Source organism: Eptatretus burgeri, chromosome 7, assembly GCF_056783735.1.
Source record: "Eptatretus burgeri isolate ZD-2024b chromosome 7, Ebu_testis_v1, whole genome shotgun sequence".
Classification (NCBI taxonomy): Eukaryota; Metazoa; Chordata; class Myxini; order Myxiniformes; family Myxinidae; genus Eptatretus; species Eptatretus burgeri.
The window spans coordinates 30225158-30232792 of NC_140967.1; the positions used below are offsets into that span (position 1 = coordinate 30225158).

The window sequence follows — 7635 nt, forward strand, 5'->3', positions numbered from 1 at the left end:
TCTTTCAAAAAGGGCAGACCATGATGTGCCGGTGAAAATCATGCAATGGGTAAATAAAATGCCTCACGATCTTCAGAATATGTCGGTGTCAATCTCTGGTCTCCTCGGATATGGAACCAAAAAGGTGGATTTGGACCGGGCCAAGGTCACGAGGACTTTTGAACGGTTCATGTCCTCCTTATAAAGAGACACTGAATCACCACCGAAGGTTCGACTTCCAGTCGGAGGAACACACTTCAAGAAGAAACAAATATTAAACATGTGAATGCGACCACGTGACCTCATGAAACCGACCTGGTTCAAAAATAAAATTAAATAAACGCTCGAGCCAGGTAGGAGTCGAACCTACAATCTTCTGATACGTAGTCAGACGCGTTATCCATTGCGCCACTGGCCCACCTGACGAATGATGTTCATCTCTTTACCCAAATGATGAAATGACGGTGAGATGAACACAAAGGTTCAGGGAAATATGGTCACCAACTTCTCCTGTGGGAATGTGAATCATTAACACATGTTAATGAAACCAATGTGGAGTGATGTTAAAATGTGCTGCTCAAAACAATCCACCCAGACCCCAAATCTGTCAAGAATAAAATATTCTTTCACTCCACACCTGCATGGACTTCTCCCCATCACCTGTGACGGTTCATCTCATCAAGTTCTTCCTCCACATAAAACTTCTTCCTCTTTTTAAACTTTCCCCTCATCTTCCTCAACACTTTCTGGCAAACAGTTCTACATCCGAATTGACTCTGCAGGAGTTAAACATCAACTCTCTCTTCTTGATCTTCCCCCGTGATCTCATTCTCTTCCCCTCCATCCTGTGAACATCACAATCTGCAGACATATTTGAGGCAAGTCTGTGTGTGTGTGTGTATGTGTGCGCTTCTTCTGAAAAGCAGACCACACCATTTGACCCAGACATCTCAAACTTGTCTTTAAGACTGTTCACTCCACCAGGGTGGTTTTACATTTTAAACCTCCCCCCACACCCCTCTTTCCCCTCCCCCATCACCAACATGTGCTTGCTTCCATATAGCGGGTACACCCTTTCACCAATAAGGCACACTCACACTTTGCATGATGTGTCCACTCCTCCAGGATAGTTTTGCACTTTGCCCCAACTCCACGCCCAACCCCACCCCCATTAGCCCAATCACACTCCAACTGTGTGTGTGTCTCTTCTGATTTGACAGCCACACCTTTTGACCCATGGGTGCTCAAACCTTCCCCAAAGACTTTTCACTCACCTCTGGTGGTTTTGCATGATAAAATCCACCCACAAACTACCAACCCCCCCCACGCACACACACACACACACACACGAACATGCACAAACACACACACACACACACACACGCACACACACACGCGCACACACGCACATACACACACACACACACACGCGTACACGCACACACACACACACATGCGCGTACACGCACATACACACACACGCACATACAGACATACACACGCACATACACACATACACGCACATACACACATGCACATACACACACCCAAGTAGGGTAAGAATACTGATTCTGGCTCACTTTTCCCCATGTAAATGAATGGGGGATTTTCAGCGATTCATATTTTTTTTCCCTAAAAATAAACCCCCTTTTTATCCCAAGGTATATTTATTTGTCTCCCCTTTTAACTTGGAGGTTGAACCTCATTGAATTGAACACCTGGGGGTTGAACAGCTCACTCATTGAACCTATAAAGATTTGTTCATTCTCAAATTCCTTCAATAGTTTAATTTTCTTTGCACAATAATCCCCATCTAAAATATTGACAAACAAAACATTTGAATCTTTATATTTTTTAAGATACCCCATTTGTGCCATTACGAAATGATAAACTTCTCTTAATGCTCTTGTTTGACCACCTCCTGAGCCACAGGTTATTTTTTGTTAAGCCCCGCCCACTTTTCTTTAAGCCCCGCCCACTTTTGTTAAGCCCCGCCCACTTTCCGCAAGGTATTCAATAAGCCCCGCCCACTTTTCTTTAAGCCCCGCCCACTTTTGTTAAGCCCCGCCCACTTTTGCTAAGCTCCGCCCACTTTTCATAAGGTATTTTTTCTAAGCCACGCCCACTTTTCCTAAGCCCCACCTACTTTTGCTAAGCTCCGCCCACTTTTCATGAGGTATTTTTTTCTAAGCCACGCCCACTTTTCCTAAGCTCCGCCCACTTTTGCTAAGCTCCGCCTACTTTTCATGAGGTATTTTTTCTAAACCACGCCCACTTTTCCTAAGCCCCGCCCACTTTTGCTAAGCTCCGCCCACTTTTCATAAGGTATTTTTTCTAAGCCACGCCCACTTTTCCTAAGCTCCGCCTACTTTTGCTAAGCCCCGCCCACTCTTACATCATTTCCAGTTCATCTCTGACTCACAAAGAAATCACTAGAAAATTACAGGATGTTATGGTTTTGAAAAATTTCCCAATGAAGGCTTGCCTAGGCTTGCCCAGGGAATTTCCAAAGGAAACCACACCCACCAGTCTTTCTCTATAAAAGCTTCAAACCCAGGCTCCATTTTAAACATTTGTTCTTGCTGGCAATGGTGTTCTGTGTGCTTGTCTCGAACTCTCTGTCTTCTATGGAACTAAACCTTCAAGTTGATGAACTGGATTCAAACCTCTTATCTATTGAGGTAAGATTTTTTATTTTCCTATTTTCAAACTTTGATTGAAGCATACTCATTTAATAATTAAATAACTTAATTAATACATTATTATTTTCTCTCACAGGAAATTGTGTCTGAAATACGAAATGAAAATACTGCTTTTGCTACAACTTGGGGCGAAATTGTTGGCTTGGTTGAAGACCTTATGAGCGATCAAGACCCACAGAACGAGTTCGTCCTTGATGACCCAACCAAAGAGTTATACCTTGGAGACCAGCAAAATCCTGAAAAAGAGTTTTACAGCAATAGTACTCATTGTGAGTTATCAAGACAATACCCACTGAACAAGTTATACCTTGATGAGCCAGAATACAAGTTTTACCTTGGAGACTCACAAATTTTGAAAAAATCAAGAAATGAGTTCTGCCTTGATGGTTTAAATAACTACCTTGGAGACTCAGGAAAAGGGTTCTGCCAAGATGGTTCTAAATATGGGGCCTACCTTGGAGACTCACAAATTTTGAAAAAATCAGTAAATGAGTTCTGCCTTGATGGTTTAAATAACTACCTTGGAGACTCAGGAAAAGGGTTCTGCCAAGATGGTTCTAAATATGGGGCCTACCTTGGAGACTCACAAATTTTGAAAAAATCAGTAAATGAGTTCTGCCTTGATGGTTTAAATAACTACCTTGGAGACTCAGGAAAAGGGTTCTGCCAAGATGGTTCTAAATATGGGTCCTACCTTGGAGACTCACAAATTTTGAAAAAATCAGTAAATGAGTTATCCTTAAGAGACTTTGTAAGTTGGTTTTACTTTGAATACTTGAAATGTGGGTTCTGGATTGATAACTCACAATGTGATACATATCTTGGAAACTCAACGGGAATGTGGTTATACCTTGAAGACTTGGAAAGTTGGGTTTATGTTGGACACTTGAAACTTTTTTGGGGGCTTTTATTTATTTATTTATTTATTTATTATTATTATTATTTTATTTATTTATATTTTGGAGACTTTTGGAGTTGCTATCACTCTTTGGGATCTAAACCTATCGATGTAGTTCTTTGTCGGATGGTGCTTGATGGGAGCAAGATCAAGAAAGTTCTGGGAAGAAAGTGCAGGCTTACTCCCCCTTTTTACGTCATCAAACCTGAAAGCCTTAAAAGACAGAATTGGAAGAAGAGAAAAAAACAAAAAATATACATTGTTCGTTCTGGGAAGAAAGTGCAGGCTTACTCCCCCTTTCTACGTCATCAAACCTGAAAGCCTTAAAAGACAGAATTGGAAGAAGAAAAAAAAACGTAAAAAATATATATATATATATAGGTGGAAATCTCATTTTGAAAAAGACATTGTGTTGGGCGAGGATTGAGTTGGGGTTGAGATTTTGAATGTGAGGGTTGGGGTTGAGATTTTGAATGTGAGGGTTGGGACACACACACATACACATCAACAAACAAAAGTTAAGCCTTGACTATTCAGTTGAGGATTCTGTGTTTGGGGTTCACAGATGTAAGAACGTCCACCCCTTGACACACATTATATACTGTTATACACCTCGGACTTGGCCCTCGAGTGTCCACAACGGTGTATAGTAGGAGGGAGTGAAGCGCCAACCTATTGCTCCCATTGCACACACACACACACACACAAACAAAAGTTAAGCCTTGACTATTCAGTTGAGGATTCTGTGTTTGGGGTTCACAGATCTAAGAACGTCCCCCTTGACACACATTATATACTGTAATACACCTCGGACTTGTCCCTCTAGTGTCCACAAAGGTGTATTATCTGCTTAGTTTTGTCTTTTGTAATTCCTGTGAATAAAATGAACCTAAAATCTCTTCCCATTCCAAATCATATATTTTATAAGTCCAAGGAACTGTATCTATTACATCAACAATTTTAAAAAGTTCTTTCGTCCATCGTTCAGTAAAACCCTTTTCAAAATGAGATTTCCACCTATATATTCTTACGATATCACCAACTTTGAACTTAGGTTTTCTGACATTAATCTCTTTTTCATATTTTAATTTTGTAAATGTTTCTGATGGCTTCATATTCGTTGACGTGTGAATCGTGTCATTATACTTATCCACAATATCCTGAATAAAAGATGACCATTGTTGTGAACCGAGTTGTGTGAATTTTTTATATAGTCTCTCTTTTAAGGTACGATTAAAACGTTCAACAACAACTGCCTTCCCTTCATTAAAGGTACTGTATAATGTAATACTGTTATTTTTTAGAAAATTCATAAATGTCTTGTTATAAAACTCTCTACCCTCATCAGTCCACAATTTCTTAGGTTTTCTCTTACTTTTATTAAATATCTGTTGAAAAGCTAACATAAGAGTATTACCTGTTTTGTTTTTAAAGGGACAACCCACGCATATCTACTCCTCAAATCAATAACGGTTAAAGCATACTTGTACCCCTTATCATTATTGAGTTCAATCAAATCAGCAGACCAGATATAATCAACTTCCTTGGAATAAACTTTCCTTCTCTGAAACTTTGTGAATATTGGTTTATGTAATTCATCAGCTAATTGCTCTTCAGTCTTAATGGCATCATTAGAGCCTATAAGTTTTTTGAATTTCCAAGTCCAAGTTTCAATTTAGCACTAATCATCTTCTTCACGATGAACCTATCAACTTTTTCTCTCAAGGTTGGATTTTGTATCAGAGACAAATTATACAACATTTCTCTATCGGCTTCATGCTTTTCTTCCAACGTTGTGGTATTCCCATAATCAATATCGTGTCTCATGCACACTTCATCAACTCTATTGATTGGTTTACTCCAGGATTTAGGATTGTCTGCCTCATCTAATCTTTTATCCAAGTTTGTGCCTGGACCACAGAAAGAATACCCTGGAAGATGTAATTCCCCTGGTATTCCAGTAGTTGTAAATTTACTTCCTGATAAAAACTTTTGTATATCTCCTCCGAGTTTGTGTTTGGAGATAAATTGATTTTTTTTTGAACCACACACCGAACATATACCTTTTTGTATAACCCTGTTATTTTTACTTTTAATATATGAAATATTTTTAGTATTAGTTTTCTTTTTACATTTGAGACAATAACTCATTTATTTATGAGAAAAATTTCTGCAGAGTGCAAAAACCTTTTTAGTTTCCAACATGCACATTTGAATCTTAATTTTTAAAACATAAAGAATCCTTAGAAATGCCTTCACTCTCTCCTCCATTTATTTAAGAAAAAACTTGAATTAAAATGAATAGCTTGACGATGCTAATAGTTTTGTTGAAAGTATTGCAAATAGACTTGTTAATTCTTTGTATTCCTCCTTGGTGGGTTGAGTTATTTTCTGTAATACCTCTATTCTTTTTTGAATCTCACTGGTTTCCATACTATAATATTTATTTATTCTCTCTCTTTCCTCCCTCTCCTCCCTCTCTCTCTTCTCTTTTTCCTCCTTCTCTTTCTTCTCCCTCTCCTCCCTCTCTCTCTTCTCTTTTTCCTCCTTCTCTTTCTTCTCTCTTTCCTCCTTCTCTCTCTTCTCCTTTTCCTCCTTCTCTTTCTTCTCCCTCTCTCTCTTCTCTCTTTCCTCCCTCTCTCTATTCTCTCTTTCCTCCTTCTCTCTCTCCTCCTTCTCCTTTTCCTCCTCTTCCCTCTCTTCTTCAACTCCTTCCTCATCCCTTACTATACTTGAATCGTTTACACCCCATAGAATATTATACATATATTCATCAGGATTTCTTGTTATTCCTGTATCCAAAATAATTTTTTTACAACAGGAAACCAATAAAATTTCTTTTGAATTTCTAAAAGAGCCTTACCTTTTCTTAACCTTATAATTTTTTCATTATTTAACATTCTAATTAAATCTAAAGTTGTCGGTTTATCAACATCAGCATAATGCCAATCTTTTATTGAAAATACCTCATTCTTATGTTGTAGAACATATTTATTAAAATACCGAATACCCTTTTCTTGAAGGTATGCTTGGACACAGAAATGATAATTTTCTTGAAGCCTTCTTGCTGTCATTTATGTATTAGAAATATATGTTAGAATAATATTATGGCACGAAACACCTCCCCATCTTCCCATAGTTAAATCATTTTGTATTTCCTTACTTATTATATATAATCCTGTTTTTTCTGTTTTCATGAGATAAACAAGGGCAAAACCATTATTATATTTACCCTTATTAAATTCTTTTATTTGTTGTTTACTAATCGTGGCTCCACAAAACTCATTCTCGATACCAAGTGGATAATATTCTTCCTTACGAGACTGATTTAATTGTTCCAGGTCTTCGAGGTTAATTTTAAATGACCAATTATACCCTAAATCATTCATATCATACCCCCATTGTTCTATTCTCATACAAACGATACGCCCTTCTTTATAAAAATTTATTTTAATTCGAACTGTGAATTCTGTATGACCTGGAGATAATATCAACACTTCTGTATCTTTAGAATACACAGCCGTTTTATTTAAGTATATATATTGTGATAAATCGCTTAATCTCACCAAGTCATTCGCGTCAGTCGGGCTTGGATAATTTTTTAATTTATAAGCATTTTTCATGTTAATATTTTTGTTTATATTATATTTATGTCGTTCAGCCTGTGCCTTTGTGTAATAATTTGATAAATCAATATCCAGTTCTTGAGATACACCAAAGATAGAACCATCTTTACCAACATAAGTCATTTATATTAGATTAAAAATAATATCATAAAATTTTTTATTTTTGTTGAGTTGAAATAACACATATAGACATAATTGACCACAACACTTGGAATTTAATTCTTGGACTTGAAATGTTTGATAAACACCATTCTGTAAGAATTTTATGACTTCAACAGGTGGTGGAAGACCAAAACTATCAAAATAATATTTGTCTTGACTATTAAAAATACAAACCCAATGAGAACCGTTCCCATCATTATCTTCTAAGTTCATAATAATATTCTTTGTATGTTTCGACACATTTGTTAATTCATCTCTCATACAAATA

At 37.3% G+C, this 7635-nt stretch overlaps 1 long non-coding RNA gene and 1 other non-coding gene across 2 annotated transcripts; one reads left to right on the plus strand and one right to left on the minus strand.

The window, feature by feature from the left end:
- Positions 1 to 324: 324 nt before the first annotated feature.
- Positions 325 to 397, minus strand: TRNAR-ACG (transfer RNA arginine (anticodon ACG)). Its single transcript has one exon. It is a non-coding gene; the product is annotated as a tRNA-Arg (tRNA).
- Positions 398 to 2175: 1778 nt separating this feature from the next.
- Positions 2176 to 4767, plus strand: LOC147022932 (uncharacterized). The gene is made up of 2 exons (XR_015059958.1): positions 2176 to 2660; positions 2758 to 4767. It is a non-coding gene; the product is annotated as an uncharacterized LOC147022932 (long non-coding RNA).
- The last annotated feature ends 2868 nt before the right edge of the window (positions 4768 to 7635 follow it).